The sequence below is a fragment of the Grammomys surdaster genome, unplaced genomic scaffold, assembly GCF_004785775.1.
Source record: "Grammomys surdaster isolate TR1022 unplaced genomic scaffold, NIH_TR_1.0 60, whole genome shotgun sequence".
In the NCBI taxonomy this organism is placed as follows: Eukaryota; Metazoa; Chordata; class Mammalia; order Rodentia; family Muridae; genus Grammomys; species Grammomys surdaster.
This window is the reverse complement of record NW_021604562.1, coordinates 508,535-527,045: the sequence shown is the minus strand read 5'-3', so window position 1 is coordinate 527,045 and position 18,511 is coordinate 508,535.

Here is an 18,511-nt window from a genome sequence, read left to right as displayed (position 1 = left end):
GATGTTTTGGGTTAGGAGTTTTTTGCATTTTGTATTTTCTTTGACAAGTGTGTCAATGTTTTCCACCGTATCTTCTGCATTTGAGATTCTCTCTTCCATCTCTTGTATTCGGTTGGTGATGCTTGCGTCTATGACTCCTGATCTCTTTCTTAGGTTTTCTATCTCCATGCTTGTCTCCCTTTGTGATTTCTTTATTGTTTCTATTTCCATTTTCAGATCCTGAATGTTTTTGTTTTATTCCTTCTTTGCATTTTCTTGCATTTCTTTAAGGGATTTCTGTGATTCCTCTTTAAGGGCTTCTACCTGTTTACTTGTACTCTCTTGTATTTCTTTAAGGGAGTTACTTATGTCCTTCTTAAAATCCTCTATCATCATCATGAGAAGTGATTTTAATTCTGAATCCTGCTTTTCTGGTGTGATGTGGTGTCCAGGGCTTGCTACATTGGGAGAACTGGGTACTGATGACACCAAGAAACTTTGGTTTCTGTTGCTTATGTTCTTGCGCTTGCCTTTAGCCATCTGGTTAACTCTAGTGTTACCTGCCCTCACTGTAAGACTGGAGTCTGTATTTCCGGTTATGTTGCTTGTGCCAGAGCTCCTCAGAGTCCAGATGTCTCTGTGGTCTTATGATCCTAATCTCCTGGGTGGAAGAACTCCTGGGACTCAGGCCACCTCTTGGAAATGGAAATCCTTCTGCTCTGGGTGCAGTGGTTCCTCTAGGATGGCTCAGGATATGATGTCTCCCAAGTGCAAACCACCTTGGTGTCTGCTGCTCTGAGTGCAGTGGCTCCTCAGCTGCTCTGAGTGCAGTGGCTCTTCTAGGATGGCTCAGGATTCAGTATCTCCACAGAAACAGACCAGCTCTGTGTCTGTCCCAGCCCAAAGGACCAGGCAGTGGTAGAAGGGAAGTGGAATTCTGAGGGGGCGGGGTTTGGGTATCTGGTGGGTCCTGAATGTCATTGGCTCCCAGATGTATCTCTGGGGCTTAGGGAGTGAGATTGAGTTCTTTCCGGCTGCTCTGAGTGCAGTGGGTCCTCTAGGATGGCTCAGGATTCAGTATCTCCACAGGAGCAGACCAGCTCTGTGTCTGCCCCCACCAAAGGCTATAGTAATTCTTTAAGGGATTTTTTTGTCTCCTCTTTAAGTTTTTCTACTTGTTTACCTGTGTTCTCCTCAAATTCTTTGAAAGTGTTATTTATGTCCTTCTTAAAGTCCTCTATGATCATCTTGAGAAGTGATTTTAAATCTGAATCCTGCTTTTCTATTTTGATAGGATAGCCATGACTTGCTATGGTGGGAGAACTGGGTTCTGATGATGCCGCATAACCTTGGTTTCTGTTGTTTATGTTCTTGTGCTTGCCTTTCCCCACCTGGTTATCTTTAGTGCTACCTGCACTCATGTCTCTGACTGGTATCTGCCTTTCCTGTTATCTTGGTTGTGTCAGAACTCCTCAGAGTCCAGCTGTCTCTGTGATCATGTAATCCTGTGATCCTGAGATCCTGGGTGTAAGAGTTCCGGGAGTTAGGCTGCCTCTGTGATCCTGAAATCCTGTTGTAACCAGTCTTCTGAGATCCAGTGGTTCTATGAGCGTTCCTGAGTATTCCTGAGCGTTCCTGAGAGTCCCTGAGCATGTTAGATCTCCTGGGAGCCCTGCCTCCTCTTGGTTTTGTGGGATTGTGTTCAGAGCTGAAGCCCAAGATCTGCTCAGTGCAGATCTGCTCAGTGCTCAGGCACAGACCAGAAGGCGAGAATTGTTTTTCTATGGAGAAAAGCTCCTGATAAATTACTCAATCACATGGAGTCAGAGCTAAACACTTTTTTTTTTTTTGGTTTTTCAAGACAGGGTTTCTCTGTGTAGCCCTGGCTGTCCTGGAACTCACTCTGTAGACCAGGCTGTCCTTGAACTCAGAAATCTGCCTGTCTCTGCCTCCCAAGTGCTGGGATTAAAGGTGTGCACCACTACTGCCTGGCTGAGCTAAACACTTATATATCCAAGCACCACTCACCAGGATCTGTTTAGTTTAGTTTAGGTTCATTTTGTTTAGTTTTTTTTTTTTTTTTTTTTTTTTTTTTTTTTGCTTTTAGGACACTTTGGAGGGAGAGGAAGAGGTAAATAGATCTCCATGAGTCAGCTTCATCTATTTAACAAGTTTCAGGCCTGCTAGAGCTCCATAGTAAGACTTTGTCCCTAAAACAACCAACCAAACAAACAAATGAAAAAAAAAATAAAACCCACAAACAACCATGTGGGACCTTGAAAGGATAGCTTGGTTCCTGGTAGAGCACAGGCCTTGAACCCCAGACTCTAATGGGACTACAGTAGATGTTAGGCCAACACCCCCAGACTCCAGGCTCCTGACAAGAGGCCCCCTTCCCTCCTGAAGACCTCCACTGATCCGCACCTTCCAGTCACGTAGGGGAATGCCCCTACTAGCTAGCCCCTCCACAGGGAGAGGGTGTGATTACAGACCTCAGCCTCAAGATATTTCCATAGTAATGAAATACCTGAAGGCCAGAGGGCATAGCCAATTAAGCATTCTTTCCCAGACCCTCCTCCCTCCTCCCTCTCTATTTAAGTCAGGTCTCCCCTGAGTTTGGGGTGGGGGGTACAGCCAGATTCATTCACCTTCTGCGGTGACATTAAACTCTTTAAAAACCATGGAGTTCCTTGTGTCTTTTGGGCCTGCTGTGGAGAACCATGGAAGGGCCTCTGTGAATTGAGAAGCTATCTAATCTTTGTGGAGAGCTTCTTTGTGTTCCTACTGCAGAAGCTGCCTCTTCAAGCAAGCTAGCTGAGCAGCCAGTGATCCAGCCAAGTGAGTACAGTAACAAGGAGTCTCTTTTTCAAGAAGCCCTGTTGGGGCACCCTTTCTCTCTCCCCCTTGTGTCTCTGTTCTTCCTTGGTCCCCAGAAGCATCTGGGAACCTGAGGACAAGACCTCCAAGTCTACCCAAGAGCCTTACCCTCAAGGGAATTTAGATTGAGTTTGTTCCACGGTGCCTCGTGGAAGGGGCTCAGTCAAAGTCCCATGCTTCTGCCACTATGAGCCACGGTTCCAGCTGACTGAGTTGTGGCAGACACGCAGACACCACAACACAGCCCAACAGGATCCACGTCTGCCCCCATGTGCGAGCTAACTGCCCTGCACAACCATCAAACCTAACCACCACAGTATTGTAACTATCATGACTTTGGGGAATCTACACAATGAAGTTTGCATTATGAGTTGACCATAAGTCTTTGGAGACCAGAAGTAGATTGCTATTTTTTGAATCTGAAATTTAAATGCACTAAATACTTGCTCCTTTATGGGAAATTGTGGAACTCTGAACAGGTGGGGCCTTGCTGGCGGAGATAGGTCATAAAGGAATAGCTCTGCTTCCAGTGTCTTTTTGTTTCATAGTCCACCACAGTGTGAACAGCCTCAGCCACATGTTCCTGTCATCATGGACTGATGGCTCTAACTTGCCTTCCTAACCAGGACAGATAGAAATCCTTTGAAACTGGGAAGCAAAACAAAGTTTTCCTCTCTTAAGCTGTTTCTCTGAGTACTTTGGATAGAGTGATACTAAAGAAACTAATATAGACTGTAGGGTCCTTTGGATTCTTTCATTATTGGACACTGAACTTAGCCCTCAGAAGTCCCCACACATTATGTACCCTGGGCAGTGGAAACTTTCTCTCCAAATCTGGTATTGCTCTGTCTACTTCAGCCTTGAGTGGTGGGTAATCCCTTTGGAACTCAGTCTATCAACTCCTGACCCCCAGTCCTGGACAGTGACTATTACTTTGCAACTGTGGTCAATGGACTTCCCTCCCTCAAGCCTCGGGCAACGGATCCTCTCTTCAGAACTCTGGCAGGTGTTACCCCTCCATGTCTGGGCAGTGGATGCATCCTCTGGAATACTGATAATTATTTCTCCCCATCAGGCCTAGACAGTGGACCCTTCCTCTTGTGCCCCTGGTAACAGTCTTACCCCTTCAGTCCTGGACAATGGACCCTCCCTTTGGAACTCTGGCTGGTGTTACCCCTCCATGTGTGGACAGTGGATGCTTCCTCTGGAATCCTGATAATTACTTCCCCCACATCAGGCCTAGACAGTGGACCCTTCCTCTCATGCCCCTAGTAACAGTCTTACCCCTTCAGTCCTGGACAATGGACCCTCCCTTTGGAACTCTGGCTGGTGTTACCCCTCCATGTGTGGACAGTGGATGCTTCCTCTGGAATCCTGATAATTACTTCCCCCCATCAGGCCTGGACAGTGGACCCTTCCTCTCATGCCCCTGGTAACAGTCTTACCCTTTCAGTCCTGGACAATGGACCCTCCCTTTGGAACTCTGGCTGGTGTTACCCCTCCATGTGTGGACAGTGGATGCTTCCTCTGGAATCCTGATAATTACTTCCCCCCATCAGGCCTGGACAGTGGACCCTTCCTCTCATGCCCCTGGTAACAGTCTTACCCCTTCAGTCCTGGACAATGGACCCTCCCCTTGGAACTCTGGCAGTTGTTACCCCTCCATGTGTGGACAGTGGATGCTTCCTCTGGAACACTGATAATTACTTCCTCCCATCAGGACTAGACAGTGGACCCTTCCTCTCATGCCCCTGGTAACAGTCTTACCCTTTCAGTCCTGGATAGTGGACCCTCCCCTTGGAACTCTGGCTGGTGTTACCCCTCCATGTCTGGACAATGGAGCATCCTCTAGAATACTGATAATTACTTCCCCCCATCAGGCCCAGACAGTGGACGCTTCCTCTCGTGCCCCTGGTAACAGTCTTACCCCTTTAGTCCTGTGTCCTGTCTAGCAGGGTATTAAACAATGGTCTGTGGAGATCATCTGAAAGAAAATGTTGGGGACAGGCCGGTGGAAAGAATGATGATTTGTCTATAGTCTGATCAAACCACCAATTTTACTTTTTTCACATAGGGGTTATATACACAAAAAGGCAGGATGTGGGGAAGAGGATGACACAGGAGCATGGGTGTTCAGGGGGAGTACAGATATCTCCCAGAACAGAGTATCAGGTGGGTGAAGGTTCTGGGGACGGGTCACTATGACTCTGCCTTTGATCCACTTGTCCTCATCTAAGTTGGTACTATCTACCAAGGTTACCTGTCTCCAAGGTCTATGACTATTCAACCTGGCAAATTTCTACCAAACTGCCTGTTTACATTAGCTTCTAGCCATCGGTTTTAATGTTTTTCCACAGAGACCCAAGACTTGGTGTTAGTATACATGTATGACAGGCCTACTGCTGATTTTAGGCCTATGGCTGATTTTAGGCCTTCAGTGTATAAGCAGCGCTGCCCCTGGCAGTTCTGGACAGTGGTCCTTCCCTTTGGAACTCTGGCAGTTGTTACTCCTCCATGTGTGGACAGTGGATGCATCTGCTGGAATCCTGATAATTATTTCCCCGCATCAGGCCTGGACAGTGGACCCTTCCTCTTGTGCCCCTGGTAACAGTCTTACCCCTTCAGTCCTGTACAGTGGACCCTCCCTTTGGAACTCTGGCAGTTGTTACCCCTCCATGTGTGGACAGTGGATGCTTCCTCTTGAATATTGATAATTACTTCTTTCCATCAGGCCTAGACAGTGGATGCTTCCTCTGGTATCCCTGGTAAGTCTCACTTCTTCAGTCCTGGATAGTGGACCCTCCTTTTGGAACACTGGTAATGGTGTTATCCACTCAGTCCTGGACAGTGGTTTTTCCCTCTAGAACTGTGATGGTGGTCTCTCCCCCACCCCACCCTGGGAAGTGGTCCCTCCTTCTGAAACTCTGGCAGTGAGTGGTTCTATAGCCTCATCCTTGAGTAATCAATCCCCCAGAACTGTCAAATGTTGTTCTTGGCTGCATCTCTCTGTCTTGATCAATGCTTCCTTCTTTGGAGTTTGAACATTGCTTTCATCCTTATTCAGTGAGTTTTAACTCTGGACCTGACTTTAAGCTGTGGCCTCACACATTGAAACCCTGGAAGTGGCAACCCTCCTAGAGCTGTAGAATTTTCCTCTGTCCACTTCAACTTAAGCACTAGCCCCATCCCTCTTGCTTCTGTGAGTTGGCCCTGGCTTTTGGTACTCAGACAGTATCCCTACACTCCTAAACCTTGGAATGACACTTTAAATCCTGGAAGTATTCTAACACCCTCGAATCACTAGCACTAATTGAGTCTTCTTTCTGGACTCAGGAAGTGGTCTCATCTAGTCCATTCCTTCTCTGGAATCTAAGAAGTAGTCGTAGCAATACCAACTTAGATAAGGACAAGTGAATCATAGGCAGAATCATAGTGATCTGTCCCCTGAACCTTCACCCAGTGAATACCCTGTTCTGAAAGACATCTGTATTCCCCCTGAACACCTACGCTCCAGTGTCATCCCCTTCCCCACGTCCTGCCTTTCTGTGTTCATGACCCCTGTGTGAATGAATTACGATTTGAAAAAAATAAATAAATTATATTGTTTTTTAAAAAAAGAAGTAGTCTCAGCCTGTTCATCTTGAGCAATGACTTCTCTGTCTAGAACCCTGACAACGGTTTCACTTGCTCAGATTTGGGCAGTGGAACTTTTCTCCATAGCTTTGTCTGTTCCCAAAACCCCATTGTCCAGTGCTATCGCCCTCCTTTCTGAAACTCACAGTGATCCCTGCTCCTAAGCCTTGAGGATCAGATCATGTGTCTATGGCTGTGGCCTCTGGAACTCAATGTGTTTGTCCCCACAGCCCTGGCTTTTTACTTTCAACTATGGCAATGTTCCCATTCCATTATCTAAAATCTACGGTCATGCCCTTTGTAATCCAGTCAGTAATCCCAACCCCTCAGGTCTTGACAGTAGCCCTGTCTTCTGGAAACCAGTCAGTGATTCCACACAACCAGTCCTGGGCAGTGGCATCTGACTTTAAACATTGTAGTGTTTTTCTTACATGAGCCCAGGGCAATGACCCTGTTCTCTGACACTCAAATGATGACCTTTCTTCCTTAGTGTTAAATGTGACCCTGAACTCTGCTGACCCAGGTAGTGGTCATAGTACCTCAGTTACAACATAGTAGATCCTTTCTCTGAAACTCTAGCAGTAGTCAAGGAAAATAACACTGTACTTTGTTACAAGGACGACCTTCATTTCTGTACACAATAACTTGGTCCTCATTTCTCATTAACATTCATATTGTAAGTGATAACTTTAGGACAATTATGTCAGTCACTTTGCATCACTATGGCAAAACATCTGAGATAACCAATGTAGTAGAAGGATTATCTGGGCTCATGGTTTCAAAAGTCTTGGCTCATAATTGTTTTGCCCCCATCATGAAGGGCCTGTGATGAGTCTTCTGGTCAGAGAGAATATACTAAATAGAGGCTCACCTCATGGTGTTTGAGAAACTCAGCAAGAAATGAAGAATATGGGAACAAGACATACTTATTATTATTATTAATTTTTTTCCTCCTTAGCTTCTAGTCTTACTTCTCATGGCTTATTCCTCTAATTAGGTTCCATCTTCTTTTTTTTTAATTATATTTATTTTTTAAAATGTTAATCAAAGGCTTTATAAGTTTGGTAATGCTCAATAACAAGATGCCCATACAATGAGAAGTGTAACCCAACATCCAACCTAGATATACCAACTATCTTTGACTGGTGGAGACACTGGAACATCTGCCTCCATGTTCCTCTCGCCCTCTCTCTCTCTTGTCTCCTGGCTTCTCTCTCTCTCTCTCTCTCTCTCTCTCTCTCTCTCATCTCCTAGCTCCTCCTCCTCTCCTTACTCCTCCTCTTCTTCTCCTTACTCCTCCCGCCATAGCTCTTCCTACATATCACCCTTCCTGTTAAAATAAAACTTTTCTCTCAAAATACAATTAGAGCATAACTATACCAATTTGTATCAGTAAGGTACAAGATAGACCTAATAACCAGTCCATCATTTTGTTGACTAACCAGAACCTCTGTCATCTCTCCTAACTAAAAGACTTAGTTCTGAACCTGGCTTTTTTCTTGGCTTTAGAATGAATGTCAGCTGAAAATCATCCTCTCAAGTCTTTTCTCTCAAAGTAAAAGGATTATCTATGAGACTGTAAGTCTTCAATCCCGTCAGAAATCTGGAATGACAGAATTAACTGAAATTATGGGAAGCACAAAGCGTAGCTTCTAAAACTTAGTCAATTTATGTGTATTCTGCAATATAAAATTCTCAAAACAAAATTTAGTATCAAGATACTTTTTGTTTGAATTCTGGAATTTAGTCTTCTGGTGGCCTGTCTCTATCATATCTAATCCATATAATTCTGGCAGTTTCTATGAGGGTGTGCTCCCACCATCCTCCCATTCCCACCTCCCTGCTCTCAAATTACCCAACACTAGGGAATACAAACTATTGGGTACCAAGGCCCTCCACTTCCACTGATGTCTGACAAGGCCACCCTCACCTATCTATACAGATGGAGCCATGAATCCCTCCCTTTGTGTTCTCAGGCTGGAGGTTTTAGAATGGCTACTCCAGCTTGTTTCTTAGGACCATTTGCTTGAAAATTTGTTTTCCAGACTTTTACTCTAAGGTAGTGTCTGTTTTTGTCACTGAGGTGGATTTCCTGTATCAGCAAAATGCTGGGTCCTGTTTACGTATCCAGTCCTTTAGCCTACATCTTTTTATTGGAGAATTGAGTCCATTGGTGTTAACAGATGTTAAGGAACAGTGATTGTTGCTTCCTGTTATTTTTGTTATTAGAGGTAGAATTATCTTTGTGTGGCTATCTTCTTTTGGATTTGTTGGAAGAGGATTACTTTCTTGCTCTGTCTAGGGTATAATTTCCCTCCTTGTGTTGGATTTCTCCTGTTAATATCCTTTGTAATGCCAGATTTATGGAAAGATATTGTGTAAATTTGGTTTTCTCATGGAATATCTTGGTTTCTCCATCTATGGTAATTGAGAGTTTTGCTGCATATAGTAGTCTGGGCTGGCAATTGTGTTCTCTTAGGGTCTGTATGATGTCAGTCCAGGATCTTCTTGCTTTTATAGTCTCTGGTGAGAAGTCAGGTGTAATTCTTATAGGTATGCCTTTATATGTTACTTGACCTTTTTCCCTTACTGCTTTTAATATTCTTTCTTTGTTTTGTGCATTTGGTGTTTTGATTATTATGTGACAGAAGGTATTTCTCTTCTGATCTATTCTATTTGGTGTTCTGTAGGCTTCTTGTATGATTATGGGCTTCTCGTTCTTTAGGTTAGGGAAATTTTCTTCCATAATTTCGTTGAAGATATTTATTGGCCATTTAAGTTGAGAATCTTCACTCTCATCTATACCTATTATCCTTAGATTTGATCTTATCATTGTGTCTTGGATTTCCTGGATGTTTTGTGTTAAGAACTTTTGGCATTTTGTGTTATCTTTGACAACTGTGTCAATATTTTCTATGGTATCTTCTGCACCTGAGATTCTCTCTTCTATCTCTTGTATTCTGTTGGTGATACTTGCATCTGTGACTCCTAATTTTTTTCCTAGGTTTTCTATCTCTAGGGTAGTCTCCCTTTGTGATTTCTTTATTGTTTCTACTTCCATTTTTATGTTCTGGATGGTTTTGTTCAATTCCTTCACCTGTTTGGTTGTGTTCTCTTGTAATTCTTTAAGGGATTTTTTTGTTTTCTCTTTAAGGGTTTCTACCTGTTTACCTGTGTTCTCCTCAAATTCTTTGAGAGTGTTATTTATGTCCTTTTTAAAGTCCTCTATCATCATCATTAGAAGTGATTTTAGATCTGGTTCTTGCTTTCCTGGTGATATGGGGAGTTCAGGACTTTCTAATGTGGGAGAACTAGGTTCTGATGATGCCAAGTACCTTGGGTTGCTGATGCTTATGTTCTTGCACTTGTTTTTGCCATCTGGATCACCTTAGCGCTACCTGCCCTGTCTCTGACTGGAGCCTGTCTTTCCTATTATCTTGGTCGTTTCAGAACTGTGTGGGGTGGGTGTTACTACTAGGGTTAGAGCTGGAGCCCAAAATCTGCTCAGTGCTTGGGCCCAGACGGGAAGGAACCAGTGCTCTGGGCCAGGAGTAAATTCCTGGGTCCTAGTGGGTCCCAGTTACTCCCTGTTTGGGGCGGATGTTGCTGTCTCCTTACCTAAGATGCTGCCTGGGTTAGAGCTCCTGGGAGGTCCACTTCCTCTGGGTTTTGTGAGATTGGGTGCAGAGCAGCTGCCTGGGATCCTCCCAGTTCCAGGTTCCATCTTTTAACAGCCTATTCAGTCATAAAGTCATCAGTAGATTAATCACATTGATAAAGTTAGAATTCTCAAGTCTGTTCTCAATAGTGCTATTAACTGGGGACCAAGGCTTCAACATGAACCTTTTATTCAGACATCCCATACCCAAATTAAAATAGCAATGTAGGCTTTTATTGTGAACTTTTTATAGCCTCCAAACTGTACCTAATCCCATAGCCCTTTCTACATTTAAAAGTATTTGTTACAATGATATCCTTGTTCCCAATACCAAAATCTTTGTTAGTGTCCCAAACCTGTCATAAGAAGTATAGTGAAGTATAGTGATATACAATGAGTGACCTAAACTAATAAAAAACTAGTCTCACAGTTCCAGAGTGCAAGAGTCAAGAATCAAGCAGGTCACAATCTTCTGAAACTTGTAAGGTGGGAACATTGCTTTTCCCTAGCATCTGATGAGTTGCCAACAGTCTTTGTGTTTGATTTTTTTTTTTACTGCTGCATAACTCAAATTTTGCTGCCTTTTAAAATTCTCATTACATGAAACTGTGCCTATATATGTCTGTTTTCATGTAGTGGCCTTCTTATCAAAATATCACAGCTGGTGGTTTAAGGACTTGCCATACTCCAATATGACTGTATATTAATCAACTATACCTGCAATGTTCTGTGGTTTTATATTTCTCAACACGCAAAAGAGCCTACTCAGGTGAGGTGAGTTGCCAATCATGGGGAACTCAAACAAAGCAAGAGCAGGACAGGGAGGGTATCTTATGTACAGAGTCATATCTAGGACAATGAAAGCTAGATTTTTAGGCTTGGGAAATCTTGGGAAGGAAGTCTGAGCAGGGAATGATAGCATGTGTGAAGAGAGTTGTTGTCAGGTCTCTCAGCCTAAACAAAGTGAGCAAGTCTTTGTTGTACATGGGAGAAGGTTAGGCATTTGCTGTGGGTTTTCAGAGCCCAGGCAAGGGGGAAAAGTCATCTATATAAAAGAGAGGGGGACCTTTCGTGGAGTGCTGAGGTCCACCGAAGGTGAGGAAATGGGATGCGTCTGCAGCCATCCTGGCATCTGTCAGACCATTTCTGGGACAGTGGGTAGGACTTTGCCGAGATCTGAAAATTGGTATATGGAAAAATATTTTTGCTCATATTAAATATTGAAGGATTTGGGTGGTTCTGGTATCAACCCAAAAGCCAGAAAAAATAATATTAACTATATTTACAACTGTTATTTTGCCCATTTCAAAATAGCATGGAACTAAATCCTGAAGGAAATTTGGCAAAATATATTCTAGAGTCTTGTGTGGTGTGATCACAATTTCTTATCATGATGATACTAATAACTTTGTATGTAATTTAAAAATTCAAAAAATAAAAACAGTTAAGAACTAACAGAAATATATGCTTAGTATAGAAATAAAAAAGACAGTAACAGAAATATATGCTTATTATAGAAATAAAAAAGAGAGTAAATAACTTATGAATTCTTTGTCCAAAACCAGTAAAATTGGGTATATTTCCTTAATAATAAAAAGTGAATGACTAAAATAAACTATTATTTATGGTATAAGCCTTTGAGAGGAGGGTGATTTTTAAGCTACAGTAAGAGAAGTCATTTTTCTTTTTTTAACTTTTAGAGGAAATACAATTACTTAGATTGGAATGTCGACTGCCTGGTCATTTGTCAGTCACTGTTCAAGTCACTAGAGGGCGCACTCTTATCAGAGGCCATTAAAATTCTGAAACTACAATCCTGTCACAGGGTTTTGAAATCTAAATAATAAAAAAAAGCTTCAAATAGTCCCCCATCCATCTTCTAACACACCGGCATGCTATCCTGACATATTTTAAAAATTTATTTTGCACCTGCTACTTCTTTTGTGGGGTCTGTCGTCACTCACATCGTGGCTGTCAAGCACCGCACTTTCTCATTTCAGTCGAATTCTTCTTTTGTTCCCAGCGGTGCCAGAAGCTGTTTTTAGGTTTTCTAGGTTCTCCTCCCAGTTTTCTCATGTTTACACACAAGCAGAATTTTCCTGACTGCTTTACCAATCCTGGATAGTTTGCCTTCACATCGTAGCTACAAAACTATTTTATATAGGAAAAACTGTAAGCCTGACAGTTTTCCATAAAGAAATAAAGAGCACTCTCCCCAATTTAAAGCCAAATCAGACTTGATGTTGGGGTGTGTGGAAGAGAGAATGAGCTGAGTTTGTGTGAGGAATTTCTGGGAATAGCAATCTTTCTCTGGAAGACTTGGCCATGACACAAGCCCATTGGCAGAGACAAGCCCACCACAGCACTCTGGTGCTAAGGTAGCCTTGGCATCCAGAGGGAGCATCAGAGGGACTTATGCTGGTTTCCTGAAATCCTAGGATTCTTCAAGTATTTGATCCCAAGTTCACTAAGTTTTAAAAATCTGAACCTATAGCGAAGGAAACCGTATCTACAAAATGGAGACCTGCTTTATTTTTCAAACTTTAATTTTAGTAGCTCAGCACTGAGTTTCCAGATTCTTTTACAGTTCATTGACTAAAAACACTTGCTGATATTTCCTAAATACACACAATGTGGTCGGCGCTTTGCGTGTATGATGTGATTTAATAATATTTAATGTTTATTTTTCCATTTGACAGATGAGGGAAGAAACCTGGGGATGTTCATTTGTTTGATTGCTTAAGTTAGAGAATGAGAACAGTGGGCCAGTGCAGCTGATATTGAGAGGAAGAGAAAATCAGTAAAGTAGTAAGTCAAAGAGGATCAAATAGAATAAATCTCTTATTCTGAAGGGAAAGTGGACACACCACAGGGTTCTGAACAGAGACACTGGAGGTGACTTAAAGGCTCCACAAGATTTTTTCAGCTGTCTGTGTTGAGACCAAGAAGACAGTGAAGGGGGCATATCAGAAAAATTAGGTAAGAGCTATATTGGTTCCTTAAGGCCATTGAAACAACGTACTAGATACTTTCAAATGACAGAGATGTACTCATTTCACAGATCTGGAAAATGCATGTCTAAAATCAAGGTGATCTGTGCATGCACCCACTCAGAACTGTGGTAGAGACAGGTCCATCCCCCGTCCATCCCTCATCCATGCTCTGCCCCCTCTTTGGCTTAGCACGGTGGAGGTAGTAGATTCATAGCATGCTATAATGTTCTGTTGTAGCACCACAGCCTCTGCCTCTGTTTTCATAGAGTTTCTTTCCTGTGTGTCTTCATTCACAAGGCCATGTCCTCTCTGTGTCTTTCTCATCAATATGACAGCACTCAAGGGCTGACCCTGCTCTGATATGGTCTTGTTCTAACTTACCTAATTACCATTCATTATAAAGAGGCACATTCTGAGGGACTGGAAGTTAGGGCCTATTCGTTGCTGTTAGCTCCTCCCCTGCAGACAGAGCCACTATCCTGTCCCTTCCATTACTATGAACTAAACAAGTGTGAGCCAAAATCAATCCTTCCCCTTCTAAATTGCTTTTGTCAGGTAATTTGGGTCAGTGATGCTAAAATTAACTAATGTAAATGTCAACATACAACGGGAATCACAGTTTAAATCACAACAGAAGGCTGCTGTGGCAATCTGAGTACAAGATAAGGGAACTTTCAGTTATAGTGACTGAAAAGGTGGTTGTAAGAATTGTCCTAGTTTGAGTATGGGTAAACTTAGACCCCAGCCTTGGATCATGAATTAGGAGCAGGCCTACAAGAAAAAGAATAATCAAAAGTGACCCTAAGGTGTCTGGTTGGAGAAACTAGAAGGGAAAAAGTGACAATAAGAAGTGACAAAGGGAGATGATTTAGGTAAAATCACGGTTCAATTTTGAACAAATAACATTTGAAATGTCCACTACATGGTAACTTATATGGGGTCAGGAAAGAAATAGTTTAAAGTTAGGAGTGATTCTAGAACTGAGAGCTTGTTTGTGACGTTAGGCATAAAGCTCTGGCTATGACTGATTGCTGGGATGTACAGGTGGTGAGGATGAGGAGTTGAATTGACCTCCGTTCAGTTGCTTGGAGGTAAAAAATGAGGGGAAGGGAGGAATGTAGAGAGCCGAGGGTGGATGCCTAGTGATTATAATGATGGCCATTGGATTCAATTCAGATCAACATAGAACTGAGGATATGAGGATGTTGCAGGGAGTAAAAAGATTCTTATATGTGTAATATTGTAGACTGGAGAGATTAGGGAGAAAAAGAGGAGAATAAGATGCTCAAATTGAGATGCAATTTATAATGAAAATACTTAGGAAATGAGTGGACACATAAGCAGCTGACAATAGCCAGAGCACAAACTCTTTGCAGTATAGGAGTCCAAACAACCGAGGGGAAGGTTGTTATATGGATTTTAGCTTTTGAAATACACATAGACACACAGACACACACACATATGTATATATATATATATATATCCTTCATACAGGTATTGAAACCACTAAGAATGATGGCAGGAGTTGACAAAAGCAGTAGTGAACCATATACTACAACTATCAATAATAAGGGTCCTCCTGTTTAGCAGGAGGGTAGACAACAGCAATGAGATGCAGTAGGTTATAGTATGGAAAGAATGTGATGTAAGGAGCTAAGGAAAGGTTACAGACAGACATGAAAGAGCAGGGCAGGTGCAATATGGTCTACCTATGAGCCCAGTAGTCTATGTGTGTGAAAACACAAACAGCCTTTAATTTGAAGTTTAAAGGGATTTCCCAGAGAAAAGGAATGAAAGCTAAGCTTTTAGGAGGTCAAATAAGATTAGAGGAATTCATTTCTATGTGAGTGAACATTAAGCTGTGTGAACATTTTTAAAAAAAAATAAGTGAAGTTAATAAAGGCATTTAGAACATCAAGTTCTGAAGACATCTACTGGAGGTAGACAGTCTTGAGGCTGGTGTCTTCTGTAGCAAATGAATTGATAATGGAGGAGGTAGATTGCCACTATCCCCAGGAGCATGTGACCTTCTTATGAGATGTATCAAGAAAAGTCTGGGTTGTACTATGTGGCTTGTGTCGGGCCTCCCTTCTAACCCTCTTGAGCAGTTGAAGTCTTCTCATCTTGTCACTCCCTGACCGTTCCCATCCCTTCCTATGTGCCGGAGGAACTGGGTTTTGCTATGTTGCCCAGGCTAATGAACTCCTGTGACGGAGAGCACCTCCAGCTTCAATCTCTCAGTTAGCTGGAGCTTTGGCTCTGAATCATCATGCCTGGCTAGTTTCTTTTCTTTGTTTATTCCGCTCATTACGTTAAAATAGTATACTCATATTTGGTTTGTAGAAATGATACACGATCATTATAAAATATTTAAGGAATGGAGGAAAGCATAATGAAAAATTCCAAGACACTCAAATAACTCATTAACATGGGGTGAGCATCCTCTCAGACGTCCCTATGAATTTCTCCATTTGTAATTACTTTATATGACCTCACGCTTTTCTGAAAGTTTTATTTTGTTGTTACAAAGAGTTTAAATGCTACAGATTTATTCCAACCTTCTTTGCAAATGGGAAATTAACTTCCAGAGAAAGACTAGGAGTTATTCAAGGTCATCCACTTAATCAATTAAGCCCAGATCTATTGACTTCTGGGTTACCACCCTTCACGCAAGCACACACACACTAGGGATGGTATCCAGGGGCCTTCCTTACACATGCTAAGCTGTACTGTGTTACTGAGCTACACAGTCCTAGTCTCCTTGTCTCTGATGTCTATATGGCATATCCCCAGTCGTTTCACCGTATAGATCTCTGTGTAAATCATTTTGCCTTGGAGTGTATAAATCCAGTCATCTAATAATTCAGTTGTCAGGCAAAAGTGTTAGGCAATGGGTCTATAGAGGTGAACAAAAGAGACAGGGTCTCTGGCCTTGGATGGCCGTGTGAGGCTTACATTCTATACAATACAAAGAAAGTATGTGCTGAACTCTATAACTTTCTCTAGTGAGACAAAGGCCCACATAACAATGCATTTGTTTATAACTCCGAATTCTTAAGTAAGGATAAGGACCCAGTGTTAATTGTTCAAATTAGAATTCATACCACCAATGCAATAAAGTAGTAAATGAGTACTTCAAATACGTATTAAAACATTCATGAGATATAGGACACTTTTCTGTAATTTCAGATTCTTTTGATTAATTTTTGTAGTACCAATTAAACAAATTATGTGTATTTTTTCCTGCATGGATATATGTGTAACACGTGCATGCAATGCCTGTGGAGGCCAGAAGAGGGCATCAGATCTGGAACTGGAGTTAAAGAAGGTTGTGAACCACCCTGTGGGTGTTGGGAATGGAGCCCAAGTTGTCCTGATTCTACCTCCCTTGGAGCTGGGGTTATAGGCATTTGAGGGGAACATTAGCTCCTTATGTGGTTGCTTGGATCCGAACTCTGGTCCTAATAACAGTGGAGCAAGCGCTGTTAAGCACTCTCCCATCTATCTAGCTCCTGAAATTTGTTTTTTAATAATAAACAATTGTGTAATGAATGCAAGAATTTAGACAGTACAGAGTCCTCTGTGTAGTGTAAAGAAAAAAAGGTCCTTATACTCTGCTTTTCTGTTCCAGACCATAGGGGGAACCACGAGCATATTGATGTAAATATTTTTAAGTTTTTTTTTATGTTTTTACCAACACACACGCGCGCGCGCGCACACACACACACACACACACACACACACACGCACACACACGCACAGGCGCGCGCACGCATGGGCTCTGTTTGTTTATTGTTTTAAGCCCAGAGTAGTTGAAGTTTGAAGTTCAGCAGTCCAGGGCATAGACCTCTATTTCTTATTTTCAACAACTGAAACAATGCAGCCATATGCCAATTCCTCTCCGGACTTAGTATCCAATGCTTGAAATGTGAGCAGATGCTGAAGGCTATTAATGAAGTTCTTGAAGGGAGGCCCATTTGCGTATATTGTAGATGCAAGGCCAAAGTTGAATGTAGTGGCCAACTGAACAGCTGGCATGAAGAACATGTTTGCAAGTTGATGGGCCGTGGGAAGCATATCCTCTAGGACAATGTATGGCATTTGCAATGTACTATTATTTGAAAAATGGAAGCAACACACAGAATTTTGTAACTGTTGAAAAATCAATTGCAAATAGAATAGAGAAATATAAAGAAACATTAAAAAAACTCAGATAGGGTCTAAATAAGACTGTTTTTTCTATTTTATTAAAAACTGTGTGTGTTTGTGTGTGTGTGTATGGAGGTTCACCCATGGCATGATATACAGAAGACAAGTCTGGGGTGGTGGTTCTCTCCTTCTACTTTGTGAGATCTGAGGATCAAACTCTGAGCATCAGGCTTATACAGAAGTGCCTCTACCTGTTGAGCCATCTCACTAGTCTTTATATTTTACTTTAATGTTCTGTTAGCATATATAACTTATATATAATAATCATTACTATTTATGCTGTTTCATACATGCACATAATATGTGATCATATTAGATAATATTTATCCCTTTTACCTTCATTAATCTATTTTCAACTACCCTTCTTTTTAGTTTCAGAGAGAGAGAGAGAGAAAGAGAGAGAGAGAGAGAGAGAGAGAGAGAGAGAGTGTGTCCAATGAGTTTTCATTTTTAGGGCTGTTTATAGAAACATGGGCACCTTACTGGGGTCCACACCACTGAAGAAAATGTCTTCTTTCTCCCATCAGCCACTGCCTTGCTATAAATCCTCAGGGAGGGGTGGGGCACTTCGAGCCTCTCCCCCTTCCACAACACATTGTTAACAGGGCTGATCTTGTGCAGGTAATCATACCTGCTATGAATTCTGGAGTACAGCAGCCATGCCATGCCAGGAGACAGTTCCACACTGCTTCCCCACTCCCTCTGGCACTTGTATTCTTCAGCAGTGTGCTCTGATCCTTACAGAGGGGCCAACACAGATGTCTAATTTAGGCTGGGCATTTGACAAAGACTTGTTTTTATCATGCCTGAAGTTAAAATACTCCAATACTTTCCCTTTTTGAGTCATTAGATACAAACATAAGCCACAGTAATGTATGTTTGATTAATGCCAAGTTTTCAGGCTATTAAATGCCATCCAGCTACTCTTCATTACAAAGAACCACATGTGGTCTTCTGTCAGTTGAGTCACACCAACACAGCTGCAGAAGACACAGTCGTGATCTCTGTCACACCAACAATCAGATATTTGTTGTAATACCCTCCTAATCAGCTAGCACATGAAACCTCAATGAAGCTGTTATAACCAGACTTGAAATAATTAACCTTTTTTTCATTTCAAAAGCCTAACAGAGAATGGTCTCAGTGACAGGTGTAAAATTCC